Here is a 16,280-nt window from a genome sequence, read left to right as displayed (position 1 = left end):
CTGGCTGTGTGTGTGTGGTCTGTAATGCACAATGATGGCTCTGGTTAGTCAGCGAGTGTGTACATGGCACTGTGATGGCCGGGCTGTGCCCTGGCTCTGTATACTATATACATGTGTCGCCGAGGACCTCTGCCAGATCTGTGCACATATCGTGCTGCAGGGGGGGTGTATGCGGTCAACTTAAGCCTCTGTGTGTGACCTCCCCCATGTGCAGCGTCACCCTGACTGTGAGCGTAGGGTCTTCTCTAAGACAGTTATTCACCTGCTGTGTACCAGTCTATTCTGTCCCAGATGCCACTTCTGACCCCCATAACTGCTGCACCAGGTCCCATCACTGAGACATTCACAGGGTATCACTGAGGTCTGTGCCAGGTGACTGGCCGGCAGTCAGGATTCCGACAGTCATTACCACGACGTCGGAATCCCGACTGCTAAAACCCTGACAGACCAGCAGCGGCTATTCTCCCTCTTGGGCATCCAGGACACCCATAGAGGGAGAATAGAATAGCATGGAGAGCGCAGCAAGCCCGCAAGGGGCTTCATTGCTCTCGCCCCGCTGTCTGAGCCGGCCAGTCGGGATTCCGACGTCGGGCTAATGACTGTCTGTGTGTTATACCACACCCCTCCTCACAACGCCCCTACTCCCACCTGTACTACTCACACTGATACACCCTCACACCTCCCCTACTCCCACCTGTACTACTCACACTGGTACACCCTCACACCTCCCCTACTCCAACCTGTACTACTCACACTGGTACACCCTCACACCTCCCCTACTCCCACCTGTACTACTCACACTGGTACACCCTCACACCTCCCCTACTCCCACCTGTACTGCTCACACTGGTACACCCTCACACCTCCCCTACTCCCACCTGTACTGCTCACACTGGTGCACCCTCACACCTCCCCTACTACCACCTGTACTGCTCACACTGGTACACCCTCACACCTCCCCTACTCCCACCTGTACTACTCACACTGGTACACCCTCACACCTCCCCTACTCCCACCTGTACTACTCACACTGGTATACACTCACACCTCTCCTACTCCCACCTGTACTACTCACACTGGTACACCCTCACACCTCCCCTACTCCCACCTGTACTACTCACACTGGTACATCCACACACCTCCCCTACTACCACCTGTACTACTCACACTGGTACACACTCATACCTGTACTACTCACACTGGTGCACCCTCACACCTCACACCTCCCCTACTCCCACCTGTACTACTCACACTGGTACATCCTCACACCTCCCCTACTACCACCTGTACTACTCACACTGTTACACACTCATACCTGTACTACTCACACTGGTGCACCCTCACACCTCCCCTACTCCCACCTGTACTGCTCACACTGGTACACCCTCACACCTCCCCTACTCCCACCTGTACTACTCACACTGGTACACCCTCACACCTCCCCTACTCCCACCTGTACTACTCACACTGGTACATCCTCACACCTCCCCTACTACCACCTGTACTACTCACACTGGTACACACTCATACCTGTACTACTCACACTGGTGCACCCTCACACCTCACCTACTCCCACCTGTACTACTCACACTGGTACACCCTCACACCTCCCCTACTCCCACCTGTACTACTCACACTGGTACATCCTCACACCTCCCCTACTACCACCTGTACTACTCACACTGGTACACACTCATACCTGTACTACTCACACTGGTGCACCCTCACACCTCACCTACTCCCACCTGTACTACTCACACTGGTACACCCTCACACCTCCCCTCCACCCACCTATACTACTCACACTGGTGCACCCTCACACCTCCCCTACTCCCACCTGTACTGCTCACACTGATGCACCCTCACACCTCCCCTACTCCCACCTGTACTGCTCACACTGGTACACCCTCACATCTCCCTTACTCCCACCTGTACTACTCACACTGGTACACCCTCACACCTCCCCTACTACTCACACTGGTACACCCTCACAACTCCCCTACTCCCACCAGTACTACTCACACTGGTACACCCTCACACCTCCCCTACTCCCACCTGTACTGCTCACACTGGTACACCCTCACACCTCCCCTACTCCCACCTGTACCACTCACACTGGTACACCCTCACATCTCCACTACTCCCACCTGTACTACTCACATTGGTACACCCTCACACCTCCCCTACTCCCACCTGTACCACTCACACTGGTACACCCTCACACCTCCCCTACTCCCTCCTGTACTACTCACACTGGTACACCCTCACACCTCCCCTACTCCCACCTGTACTACTCACACTGGTGCACCCTCACACCTCCCCTACTCCCACCTGTACCACTCACATTGGTACACCCTCACACCTCCCCTACTCCCTCCTGTACTACTCACACTGGTACACCCTCACACCTCCCCTACTCCCACCTGTACTACTCACACTGGTGCACCCTCACACCTCCCCTACTCCCACCTGTACTACTCACACTGGTACACCCTCACACCTCCCCTACTCCCACCTGTACTACTCATCTGATCATCTGCTGGCATGGCGCTGACATGGAGTTTCCACTGTGCGTGTCGGTCACCATTTGGCTGACATGTCACAATGCAGTGATAGTATCTGCAGTTGATATCACGGTCACCAGTGGGCTGACATCTTCCTCTGAAATGTATTTGCTCACAGCCGCCCCCACTATCACCCTTGCCCCCTCATTTCAGTCAGTCTCCTCCAGGAATGTAATTTGCTTTGAAGCCGGCACGGGCCGTTAGCCCGTTGTCTGTGTTTGTGCCCCCATGTTATCGGTGGAGGCTAGTAATGTAGGGTTAACAACCTGGTGTTCGTGCCCTGGTGACTCCCCCTTATCTGCTGTTGTTCATACTCCCAAATGCCGCACTTCTCATGTTCTCTAGTTCTCAGGGTACATTCTCTGGCTCAGACTAATTACAGCAGACAGAGTATAATATATTTATTATTATTTATTTACAGTCTTATTTAGCGCAGCAGATTCCGTTACAGTGTCTTATATAGGGCAGCAGATTCCATTACAGTGTCTTATATAGCGCGGCAGATTCCGTTACACAGTGTCTTATATAGCGCAGCAGATTCCGTTACAGCGTCTTATATAGTGCAGCAGATTCCGTTACAGTGTCTTATATAGCGCAGCAGATTCCGTTACAGCGTCTTATATAGCGCGGCAGATTCCGTTACAGCGTCTTATATAGCGCGGCAGATTCCGTTACAGCGTCTTATATAGCGCGGCAGATTCCGTTACAGCGTCTTATATAGCGCGGCAGATTCCGTTACAGCGTCTTATATAGCGCGGCAGATTCCGTTACAGCGTCTTATATAGCGCAGCAGATTCCGTTACAGCGTCTTATATAGCGCAGCAGATTCCGTTACAGCGTCTTATATAGCGCAGCAGATTCCGTTACAGCGTCTTATATAGCGCAGCAGATTCCGTTACAGCGTCTTATATAGCGCAGCAGATTCCGTTACAGCGTCTTATATAGCGCAGCAGATTCCGTTACAGCGTCTTATATAGCGCAGCAGATTCCGTTACAGCGTCTTATATAGCGCAGCAGATTCCGTTACAGCGTCTTATATAGCGCAGCAGATTCCGTTACAGCGTCTTATATAGCGCAGCAGATTCCGTTACAGCGTCTTATATAGCGCAGCAGAATCCGTTACAGCGTCTTATATAGCGCAGCAGATTCCGTTACAGCGTCTTATATAGCGCAGCAGATTCCGTTACAGCGTCTTATATAGCGCAGCAGATTCCGTTACAGCGTCTTATATAGCGCAGCAGATTCCGTTACAGCGTCTTATATAGCGCAGCAGATTCCGTTACAGCGTCTTATATAGCGCAGCAGATTCCGTTACAGCGTCTTATATAGCGCAGCAGATTCCGTTACAGCGTCTTATATAGCGCAGCAGATTCCGTTACAGCGTCTTATATAGCGCAGCAGATTCCGTTACAGCGTCTTACATAGCGCAGCAGATTCCGTTACAGCGTCTTATATAGCGCAGCAGATTCCGTTACAGCGTCTTATATAGCGCAGCAGATTCCGTTACATTGTCTTACATAGCGCAGCAGATTCCGTTACAGCGTCTTACATAGCGCAGCAGATTCCGTTACAGCGTCTTATATAGCGCAGCAGATTCCGTTACAGCGTCTTATATAGCGCAGCAGATTCCGTTACAGCGTCTTATATAGCGCAGCAGATTCCGTTACAGCGTCTTATATAGCGCAGCAGATTCCGTTACAGCGTCTTATATAGCGCAGCAGATTCCGTTACAGCGTCTTATATAGCGCAGCAGATTCCGTTACAGCGTCTTATACAGCGCAGCAGATTCCGTTACAGCGTCTTATACAGCGCAGCAGATTCCGTTACATTGTCTTATATAGCGCAGCAGATTCCGTTACAGCGTCTTATATAGCGCAGCAGATTCCGTTACAGCGTCTTATATAGCGCAGCAGATTCCGTTACATTGTCTTATACAGCGCAGCAGATTCCGTTACATTGTCTTATACAGCGCAGCAGATTCCGTTACAGCGTCTTATATAGCGCAGCAGATTCCGTTACAGCGTCTTATATAGCGCAGCAGATTCCGTTACAGCGTCTTATACAGCGCAGCAGATTCCGTTACAGTGTCTTATATAGCAGCAGATTCCGTTACATTGTCTTATATAGCGCAGCAGATTCCGTTACAGCGTCTTATATAGCGCAGCAGATTCCGTTACAGCGTCTTATATAGCGCAGCAGATTCCGTTACATTGTCTTATATAGAGCAGCAGATTCCGTTACATTGGGCCTTATTTTGGTTCACTCTTTCTGACAAAATCCTTCTTAGATGGACAAAACCATGTGCACTGCAGGTGGGGCAGATGTTACTTGTGCAGAGAGAGATAGATTTGGGTGGGGTTTTACTTCAAAGTGAGATCTATATTGCAGTGTAAAAATAAAGCAGTCTGTATTTACCCGGAACAGAAACAAAATAACTCACCCACATCTAATTCTCTCTGCACATTTTACATTTGCCCCCCCTGCAGTGCACATAATTTTGTCCATCTAAGAAGGATTTTGTCAGAAAGAGTGAACCAAAATAAGGCCCCTTGTCTTATATAGAGCAGCAGATTCCGTTACAGTGTCTTATATAGCAGCAGATTCCGTTACAGTGTCTTATATAGCAGCAGATTCCGTTGCGCTTTACAATAGTAGACTGTGATAAAACAAACTGGGTAACAACAGACAGACTTGGAGGTAGGAGGGCCCTGCTGCAAGCTTACAATATAGAGGACAAATGACGGTGGGCACCTTTATGGGCGCTCCTCCTATCCTGGAACATCCGCTTCCATAGTGGCCTGTGTCCTAACAGGCTGTTATCCCATGCAGATGCCCTGTGGGTCTCCGTGCAGCATGCCGGCAGTATTGCCAATATGATCCTCCGCTAGCAGGAGCCTAGAACCATCCACCCGCCAGATAATTACCCATGTATTGGTGGCGGGATGCAATAGGTAGTCTCTAGAATGGAGTGAAACTGCTCTGCAGAGCATTGCTACATCCCTGATTATTACCCAGTGCTGCAGAGCCGCAGTTCCCAGACGTTCCTTAATCACAAGTGTCAGCAGATCTTCTTATTGAAATTCGTATATTAAGTAAATTGTGCTTATGTCATCCTTAGTGCCGGGCATGTGGTGGGCAGGGCTGTCGTTACATGTCATCCTTAGTGCCGGGCACGTGGTGGGCAGGGCTGTCGTTACATGTCATCCTTAGTGCTGGGCGGCGCTGTGGTGATATGTCATCCTTAGTGCCCGGCATGTGGTGGAAGGGGCTGTGGTTATATGTCATCCTTAGTGCCTGGCATGTGGTGGGCAGGGCTGTCGTTACATGTCATCCTTAGTGCCGGGCACGGGGTGGGCAGGGCTGTCGTTACATGTCATCCTTAGGGCCGGGCACGGGGTGGGCAGGGCTGTCGTTACATGTCATCCTTAGTGCTGGGCGGCGCTGTGGTGATATGTCATCCTTCGTGCCCGGCATGTGGTGGAAGGGGCTGTGGTTATATGTCATCCTTAGTGCCCGGCATGTGGTGGGCAGGGCTGTCGTTACATGTCATCCTTAGTGCCGGGCACGTGGTGGGCAGGGCTGTCGTTACATGTCATCCTTAGTGCTGGGCATGTGGTGGGCGGTGCTGTGGTGATATGTCATCCTTAGTGCCCGGCATGTGGTGGGCGGGGCTGTGGTTATATGTCATCCTTACTGCCAGGCATGTGGTGAGCGGGGCTGTGGTTATGTCATCCTTACTGCCAGGCATGTGGTGGGTGGGGCTGTGGTTACATGTCATCCTTAGTGCCCGGCATGTGGTGAGCGGGGCTGTGGTTACATGTCATCCTTAGTGCCAGGCATGTGGTGGGCGGGGCTGTGGTTATGTCATCCTTAGTGCTGGGCATGTGGTGGGCGCGGCTGTGGTTATGTCATCCTTAGTGCTGGGCATGTGGTGGGCGGGGCTGTGGTTATATGTCATCCTTCGTGCTGGGCATGTGGTGGAAGGGGCTGTGGTTATATGTCATCCTTCGTGCCAGGCATGTGGTGAGCGGGGCTGTGGTTATGTCATCCTTACTGCCAGGCATGTGTTGAGCAGGGCTGTGGTTACATGTCATCCTTAGTGCCGGGCATGTGATGGGCGGGGCTGTGGTTACATGTCATCCTTAGTGCCAGGCATGTGGTGGGTGGGGCTGTGGTTAGATGTTATCCTTAGTGCCGGGCACGTGGTGGGCAGGGCTGTGGTTACATGTCATCCTTAGTGCCCGGCATGTGGTGAGCAGGGCTGTGGTTACATGTCATCCTTAGTGCCAGGCATGTGGTGGGCGGGGCTGTGGTTATGTCATCCTTAGTGCCAGGCATGTGGTGAGTGGGGCTGTGGTTACAGGTCATCCTTAGTGCCAGGCATGTGGTGAGCGGGGCTGTGGTTATGTCATCCTTAGTGCTGGGCATGTGGTGGGCGGGGCTGTGGTTATGTCATCCTTAGTGCGGGGCTGTGGTTACATGTCATCCTTAGTGCCGGGCATGTGGTGGGCGTGGCTGTGGTTACATGTCATCCTTAGTGCCGGGCATGTGGTGGGCGGGGCTATGGTTACATGTCATCCTTAGTGCCGGGCATGTAGTGGGCGGGGCTTTGGTTATGTCATCCTTAGTGCAGGGCTGTGGTTGTCATCCTTAGTGCTGGGCATGTGGTGGGCGGGGCTGTGGTTATGTCATACTTAGTGCCGGGCATGTGGTGGGCGGGGCTGTGGTTATGTCATCCTTAGTGCTAGGCATGTGGTGAGCGGGGCTGTGGTTATGTCATCCTTAGTGCAGGGCTGTGGTTGTCATCCTTAGTGCTGGGCATGTGGTCGGCGGGGCTGTGGTTATGTCATCCTTAGTGCCGGGCATGTGGTGGGCGGGGCTGTGGTTATGTCATACTTAGTGCCGGGCATGTGGTGGGCGGGGCTGTGGTTATGTCATCCTTAGTGCTAGGCATGTGGTGAGCGGGGCTGTGGTTATGTCATCCTTAGTGCAGGGCTGTGGTTGTCATCCTTAGTGCTGGGCATGTGGTCGGCGGGGCTGTGGTTATGTCATACTTAGTGCCGGGCATGTGGTGGGCGGGGCTGTGGTTATATGTCATCCTTCGTGCCAGGCATGTGGTGAGCGGGGCTGTGGTTATGTCATCCTTACTGCCAGGCATGTGTTGAGCAGGGCTGTGGTTACATGTCATCCTTAGTGCCGGGCATGTGATGGGCGGGGCTGTGGTTACATGTCATCCTTAGTGCCAGGCATGTGGTGGGTGGGGCTGTGGTTAGATGTTATTCTTAGTGCCGGGCACGTGGTGGGCAGGGCTGTGGTTACATGTCATCCTTAGTGCCAGGCATGTGGTGGGCGGGGCTGTGGTTATGTCATCCTTAGTGCCAGGCATGTGGTGAGTGGGGCTGTGGTTACAGGTCATCCTTAGTGCCAGGCATGTGGTGAGCGGGGCTGTGGTTATGTCATCCTTAGTGCTGGGCATGTGGTGGGCGGGGCTGTGGTTACATGTCATCCTTAGTGCGGGGCTGTGGTTACATGTCATCCTTAGTGCCGGGCATGTGGTGGGCGTGGCTGTGGTTACATGTCATCCTTAGTGCCCGGCATGTGGTGGGCGGGGCTGTGTTTATGTCATCCTTAGTGCCGGGCATGTGGTGGGCGGGGCTATGGTTACATGTCATCCTTAGTGCCAGGCATGTGGTGGGCGGGGCTGTGGTTATGTCATCCTTAGTGCCGGGCATGTGGTGGGCGGGGCTTTGGTTATGTCATCCTTAGTGCAGGGCTGTGGTTGTCATCCTTAGTGCCGGGCATGTGGTGGGCGGGGCTGTGGTTATGTCATACTTAGTGCCGGGCATGTGGTGGGCGGGGCTGTGGTTATGTCATCCTTAGTGCTGGGCATGTGGTGGGCGGGGCTGTGGTTATGTCATCCTTAGTGCAGGGCTGTGGTTACATGTCATCCTTAGTGCCCGGCATGTGGTGAGCGGTGCTGTGGTTACATGTCATCCTTAGTGCTGGGCATGTGGTGGGCGCGGCTGTGGTTATGTCATCCTTAGTGCTGGGCATGTGGTGAGCAGGGCTGTGGTTATGTCGTCCTTAGTGCCCGGCATGTGGTGGAAGGGGCTGTGGTGATATGTCATCCTTACTGCCAGGCATGTGGTGAGCAGGGCTGTGGTGATATGTAATCCTTACTGCCAGGCATGTGGTGAGCGGGGCTGTGGTTATGTCGTCCTTAGTGCCCGGCATGTGGTGGGCGGGGCTGTGGTTATATGTCATCCTTAGTGCCCAGCATGTGGTGGAAGGGGCTGTGGTTATATGTCATCCTTAGTGCTGGGCATGTGGTGGAAGGGGCTGTGGTGATATGTCATCCTTACTGCCAGGCATGTGGTGAGCAGGGCTGTGGTTATATGTAATCCTTACTGCCAGGCATATGGTGAGCGGGGCTGTGGTTATGTCGTCCTTAGTGCCCGGCATGTGGTGAGCGGGGCTGTGGTTATATGTCATCCTTAGTGCTGGGCATGTGGTGGAAGGGGCTGTGGTTATGTCATCCTTACTGCCGGGCACGTGGTAGGCGGGGCTGTGGTTATGTCATCCTTAGTGCCCGGCATGTGGTGAGCGGGGCTGTGGTTATGTCATCCTTAGTGCCCGGCATGTGGTGAGCGGGGCTGTGGTTATGTCGTCCTTAGTGCCCGGCATGTGGTGAGCGGGGCTGAGGTTATATGTCATCCTTAGTGCTGGGCATGTGGTGGAAGGGGCTGTGGTTATGTCCTCCTTACTGCCGGGCACGTGGTAGGTGGGGCTGTGGTTATGTCATCCTTACCACCCGGCATGTGGTGGAAGGGGATGTGGTTATGTGTCATTCTTAGTATACAGTACGGGAAAGGGGTTGGCACAGGCTTAAATGAGCGTCAGGGAAATATTAGGTTCATCTATAGGTTCAAACAATTAAGGTGCCCATACACGGTGTGATGATTGCATCCATTATGGGCTAGATCGCATTGCATGCGATCCGCGGGCAGTACAAACAGCATGTGCAGCACATACTTTTTGTACTGTGCGATGTGATGCCCGCGGGAGTGCGTATATCATTGCACGGTGCAATCGTACCGTGTATGGCAGTGATGGCTAACCTTGACACTCCAGCTGTTAGCGGGGCTGTGATTATAGGCCATGCCTAGTTCTGGTCATGTGATAGACGGGGCTGTGATAATAGGCCATGCTTAGTGCTGGGAGAAGCTGTGATTATAGGCCATGCCTAGTGCTGGGAGGAGCTGTGATTATAGGCCATCCCTAGTGCTGGTCATGTGATGGGCGGAGCTGTGATTATAGGCCATGCCTAGTGCTGGTCATGTGATGGGCAGAGCTGTGATTATTGGCCATGCCTAGTGCTGGTCATGTGGTGGGCGGAGCTGTGATTATAGGCCATGCCTAGTGCTGGTCATGTGGTGGGCGGAGCTGTGATTATAGGCCATGCCTAGTGCTGGTCATGTGGTGGGCGGAGCTGTGATTATAGGCCATGCCTAGTGCTGGTCATGTGGGGGACGGAGCTGTGATTATAGGCCATGCCTAGTGCTGGTCATGTGGTGGGCGGAGCTGTGATTATAGGCCATGCTTAGTGCTGGTCATGTGGTGGGCGGAGCTGTGATTATAGGCCATGCTTAGTGCAGGTCATGTGGTGGGCGGAGCTGTGATTATAGGCCATGCCTAGTGCAGGTCATGTGGTGGGCGGAGCTGTGATTATAGGCCATGCCTAGTGCAGGTCATGTGGTGGGCGGAGCTGTGATTATAGGCCATGCCTAGTGCAGGTCATGTGGTGGGCGGAGCTGTGATTATAGGCCATGCCTAGTGCAGGTCATGTGGTGGGCGGAGCTGTGATTATAGGCCATGCCTAGTGCAGGTCATGTGGTGGGCGGAGCTGTGATTATAGGCCATCCCTAGTGCTGGTCATGTGGTGGGCGGAGCTGTGATTATAGGCCATGCCTAGTGCTGGTCATGTGGTGGGCGGAGCTGTGATTATTGGCCATGCCTAGTGCTGGTCATGTGGTGGGCGGAGCTGTGATTATAGGCCATGCCTAGTGCTGGTCATGTGGTGGGCGGAGCTGTGATTATAGGCCATGCCTAGTGCTGGTCATGTGGTGGGCGGAGCTGTGATTATAGGCCATGCCTAGTGCTGGTCATGTGGGGGACGGAGCTGTGATTATAGGCCATGCCTAGTGCTGGTCATGTGGTGGGCGGAGCTGTGATTATAGGCCATGCTTAGTGCTGGTCATGTGGTGGGCGGAGCTGTGATTATAGGCCATGCTTAGTGCAGGTCATGTGGTGGGCGGAGCTGTGATTATAGGCCATGCCTAGTGCAGGTCATGTGGTGGGCGGAGCTGTGATTATAGGCCATCCCTAGTGCTGGTCATGTGGTGGGCGGAGCTGTGATTATAGGCCATGCCTAGTGCTGGTCATGTGATGGGCGGAGCTGTGATTATTGGCCATGCCTAGTGCTGGTCATGTGGTGGGCGGAGCTGTGATTATAGGCCATGCCTAGTGCTGGTCATGTGGGGGACGGAGCTGTGATTATAGGCCATGCCTAGTGCTGGTCATGTGGTGGGCGGAGCTGTGATTATAGGCCATGCTTAGTGCTGGTCATGTGGTGGGCGGAGCTGTGATTATAGGCCATGCCTAGTGCAGGTCATGTGGTGGGCGGAGCTGTGATTATAGGCCATGCCTAGTGCAGGTCATGTGGTGGGCGGAGCTGTGATTATAGGCCATGCCTAGTGCAGGTCATGTGGTGGGCGGAGCTGTGATTATAGGCCATGCCTAGTGCAGGTCATGTGGTGGGCGGAGCTGTGATTATAGGCCATCCCTAGTGCTGGTCATGTGGTGGGCGGAGCTGTGATTATAGGCCATGCCTAGTGCAGGTCATGTGGTGGGCGGAGCTGTGATTATAGGCCATGCCTAGTGCAGGTCATGTGGTGGGCGGAGCTGTGATTATAGGCCATGCCTAGTGCAGGTCATGTGGTGGGCGGAGCTGTGATTATAGGCCATGCCTAGTGCTGGTCATGTGGTGGGCGGAGCTGTGATTATAGGCCATGCCTAGTGCTGGTCATGTGGTGGGCGGAGCTGTGATTATAGGCCATGCCTAGTGCAGGCCATGTGGTGGGCGGAGCTGTGATTATAGGCCATGCCTAGTGCAGGTCATGTGGTGGGCGGAGCTGTGATTATAGGCCATGCCTAGTGCAGGTCATGTGGTGGGCGGAGCTGTGATTATAGGCCATGCCTAGTGCAGGTCATGTGGTGGGCGGAGCTGTGATTATAAGCCATGCCTAGTGCTGGTCATGTGGTGGGCGGAGCTGTGATTATAGGCCATCCCTAGTGCTGGTCATGTGATGGGCGGAGCTGTGATTATAGGCCATGCCTAGTGCAGGTCATGTGATGGGCGGAGCTGTGATTATAGGCCATGCCTAGTGCAGGTCATGTGGTGGGCGGAGCTGTGATTATAGGCCATGCCTAGTGCAGGTCATGTGGTGGGCGGAGCTGTGATTATAGGCCATGCCTAGTGCAGGTCATGTGGTGGGCGGAGCTGCTGGTCATGTGGTGGGCGGAGCTGTGATTATAGGCCATGCCTAGTGCTGGTCATGTGGTGGGCGGAGCTGTGATTATAGGCCATGCCTAGTGCAGGCCATGTGGTGGGCGGAGCTGTGATTATAGGCCATGCCTAGTGCAGGCCATGTGGTGGGCGGAGCTGTGATTATAGGCCATGCCTAGTGCAGGTCATGTGATGGGCGGAGCTGTGATTATAGGCCATGCCTAGTGCAGGTCATGTGGTGGGCGGAGCTGTGATTATAGGCCATGCCTAGTGCAGGTCATGTGGTGGGCGGAGCTGTGATTATAGGCCATGCCTAGTGCTGGACAGTGCGCTGTGTATTGTGGGTCTGGCATCCATCAGCACTGGGGTTACCTAACGGCTAACACAGGTAATGTGACTGTGTAGCTGTGGCAGTATATATATGCCCGCACGCAGCCACCAGTTGGACATGTGGCACTTAATGGCTGCACGCTCTGCTCCCCGCTGCCAGCATCCTGCGGAGCGCATATTGGACATGTTACTGCCGGAGCTGTAGTAAATCACTGGCTGCTGTTATTGCCGCCCAGTATGCGGTGCAGACCGTGCGAGACATGCTACCGGCACATGAAAGCTTTGCTTTATGAGCGTCATTATCACCATCTATTGCGTCAGCTCCGGCCACGCTCATCTGCCGGCTCCCCGCTCACTGTCTGCGTTCAAGGGACCGTTCTGCTGGGGGCTATGGATTGGGAAATATTGATGCAAACCAGCAGCTCTTGCATGGGAATGTAAAACATTTGGTGCAGTATGTGTAAGAACATAGTGATGTGCAGGCTGGGAGACGCTTTTTTTCCTTTAAATATAATGGCAAATTTCTTTTTTTTGGGGGGGGGGGGGGGGGATTTTGCTTATCCTCTCACACTGCTAAACTGTGTGACTGCGTTCACCGGATGGCGGTGTAGCAGGCTAGCGTGGGATGTCAGTCTATGAAGCAGCATACTTGCCGACTTCTTCAAACTCCTCTCTGGGAGAAGCACGGAGAGGATTGAGAGGGGGGCGGGAAGAGGCTACGTTTTGGGGGCGGGGCAGGGTGAGTCCGTGAGTCTGCCGTCACTAAGCCCCACCCCCATGACTGGCAGCTGCAACAATTTGCGGGTCCGTGGATGGTGGGAGGGGCTAAAATGACACGAATTGTGTCATTTTAGCCCCGCCCGCGGACCAGTGAAATTCGGGGGTTTTTACCGCAGGGTAGGGGGGAACCAGGGCTGTGGGGAAAATGCGGGAGACTTGACCCTCCTTCCCGGGGGACACGATTTGCCGGACCCTCCCGGCCATTCCGGGAGGGTAGGCAAGTATGTGTAGCAGGTTAGTGTGTCATTGGACGGTGATGTCAGAGTGAGCGTAGTCGCACAGTCTATATAGCAGGTTAGTGTGTGATTGTGTGACTGCACTCTTTGACATAACCATCCAATCACACCCTAACCTGCTATATAGACTGTGTGACTGCACTCACTCTCTGACATCACCATCCAATGACACACTAACCTGCTACATAGACTGTGTGACTGCACTCGCTCTGTGACATCACCAATCACACACTAACCTGCTAGGACCGTGTGACTGCGCTCGGGAGCCGGACGGCTCCCCGACAGTCGGGATTCCGACAGTCATTCCTCCGACGTCGGAATCCCGACTGCTCCCTCGTGGGGGGTCCACGACCCCCATAGAGGGAGAATAAAATAGGTGGTGAGCGCAGCGTGCTACCGTGCCTGCAGCGTGGCGAGTGCAGCGAGCCCGCAAGGGGCTTCATTGCGCTCCCCCCGCTGTGCAGTCGTGATTCCGTCTAACTAATGACTGTCAGGGATTTATACCTCACCCCTGCGCTCACCAGATTATGAGGGAAAAGGACATAAGGCAGTATATGCCGGACACCTTACTGATGTAAGCATCATTGTCCTCCCTAAAATGTCTTTGTTGTGTGCCGGTAATGCGCCACACCCATTACATGCGGATGTACCTGCTGGGGCACTAGTATTACAGGTTACCTCCGGCACCGTGGATCTGGCGTTGTGTGGTTGGTAGTGCAGCCCAGCACCTGTGTGCTGAGAGGATAAATACATGGTAGTCTATGACAGGTTTGGAGGGAATTAGGAGTGTAATTGCCGCCGTGTCTGTATGACATCATCCCGGCCGCAGCTGTTGTTTGCGCTCAGCCCCTTCACACGTCTAATGAAGATGTCTGTAATGTCTGGCATCCCCTGGAGAGAGCTGAGGTTACACTCACCAGTGGGGTCCGGGGCCCTAGTCCTAGAGGTGCGAATCTCCACAATCCCCTGTTCTTCGCTGGATACAAAGTGTCTGCTGCAAATGTTACTGCCCAGTACATAGTCACAGCCGCTGCCTTCCCAGAACCCGAGGTCCTGCATATATGTTGCTGCCCAGTATATAGTCACAGCCGCTGCCTTCCCAGACACCCGAGGTCCTGCATATATGTTACTGCCTAGTAGATAGTCATAGCCGCTGCCTTCCCAGACACCAAGGTACTGCATATATGTTACTGCCTAGTATATAGTCACAGCCGCTGCCTTCCCAGACACTCAGGGTCCTGCATAGATGTTACTGCCCAGTATATAGTCACAGCCGCTGCCTTCCCAGACACTCTGGGTCCTGCATATATGTTACTGCCCAGTACATGGTCACAGCCGCTACCTTCCCAGACACTCTGGGTCCTGCATATATGTTACTGCCCAGTATAGAGTCACAGCCGCCGCCTTCCCAGACACTCTGGGTCCTGCATATATGTTACTGCCCAGTACATGGTCACAGCCGCTACCTTCCCAGACACTCGAGGTCCTGCATATATGTTACTGCCTAGTATATAATCACATCCGCTGCCTTCCCAGACACTCTGGGTCCTGCATATATGTTACTGCTTAGTATATAGTCACAGCCGCTATATGTTACTGCCCAGTATATAGTCACAGCCGCTGCCTTCCCAGACACTCTGGGTCCTGCATATATGTTACTGCCCAGTATATAGTCACAGCCGCTGCCTTCCCAGACACTCAAGGTCCTGCACACATCACGCTCTCCTCCATGTCTGGTCCTAGAGGTTCTACATTAAGCAGAGGTGACAGACTTCCAGTACAAAGGCCCCCAGAGTGTTGTTAGTGATTTAATTAGACTTGTCCTGATCTCCGAGGTCACTCGCCAGGGCTTTAAACTTTTAATTAAGCCATAATCCCATGATGCACCTGCATGTATTGCTCAGGCGTCGCTGCCCCTTCTCTAATACCCCCCAGGCATGTAACTCTCTCACTCCCGTTATTATGTATCACCGTTTCCTGTCTAGGATGCTTTCTGCTATTGCTGATACCTATAGATTGTAAGCTTGCGAGCAGGGCCCTCCTACCTCCCATGTTGGTTTGTTAATACCCAGTTTGTTTTATCACTGTTGTTTCCAATTGTAAACCGCAACGGAGTATGCTGCGCTATATAAGACGCTGTAACGGAATCTGCTGCGCTATATAAGACGCTGTAACGGAATCTGCTGCGCTATATAAGACGCTGTAACGGAATCTGCTGCTCTATATAAGACACTGTAACGGAATCTGCTGCACTATATAAGACACTGTAACGGAATCTGCTGCGCTATATAAGACGCTGTAACGGAATCTGCTGCGCTATATAAGACGCTGTAACGGAATCTGCTGCGCTATGTAAGACGCTGTAACGGAATCTGCTGCGCTATATAAGACACTGTAACGGAATCTGCTGCGCTATATAAGACGCTGTAACGGAATCTGCTGCGCTATATAAGACGCTGTAACGGAATCTGCTGCGCTATATAAGACGCTGTAACGGAATCTGCTGCGCTATATAAGACGCTGTAACGGAATCTGCTGCGCTATATAAGACGCTGTAACGGAATCTGCTGCGCTATATAAGACGCTGTAACGGAATCTGCTGCGCTATATAAGACGCTGTAACGGAATCTGCTGCGCTATATAAGACGCTGTAACGGAATCTGCTGCGCTATATAAGACGCTGTAACGGAATCTGCTGCGCTATATAAGACGCTGTAACGGAATCTGCTGCGCTATATAAGACACTGTAACGGAATCTGCTGCGCTATATAAGACGCTGTAACGGAAGCTGCTGCGCTATATAAG

General features: G+C 53.1%; 1 protein-coding gene and 1 long non-coding RNA gene across 5 annotated transcripts in view; one reads left to right on the top strand and one right to left on the bottom strand.

The window, feature by feature from the left end:
* Positions 1-16,280, bottom strand: part of LOC146025784 (uncharacterized) — a 192,035-nt gene that overhangs the window by 52,151 nt on the left and 123,604 nt on the right. The window lies entirely within an intron of this gene.
* SEMA3F (semaphorin 3F) overlaps positions 1-16,280 on the top strand; it is a 141,996-nt gene that overhangs the window by 108,597 nt on the left and 17,119 nt on the right. The gene's annotated exons all lie outside the window — the stretch shown is intronic.

Source organism: Crinia signifera, chromosome 8 (assembly GCF_055691185.1).
Source record: "Crinia signifera chromosome 8, ASM5569118v1, whole genome shotgun sequence".
Classification (NCBI taxonomy): domain Eukaryota; kingdom Metazoa; phylum Chordata; class Amphibia; order Anura; family Myobatrachidae; genus Crinia; species Crinia signifera.
This window is presented reverse-complemented; position numbering and strand designations above follow the sequence as displayed.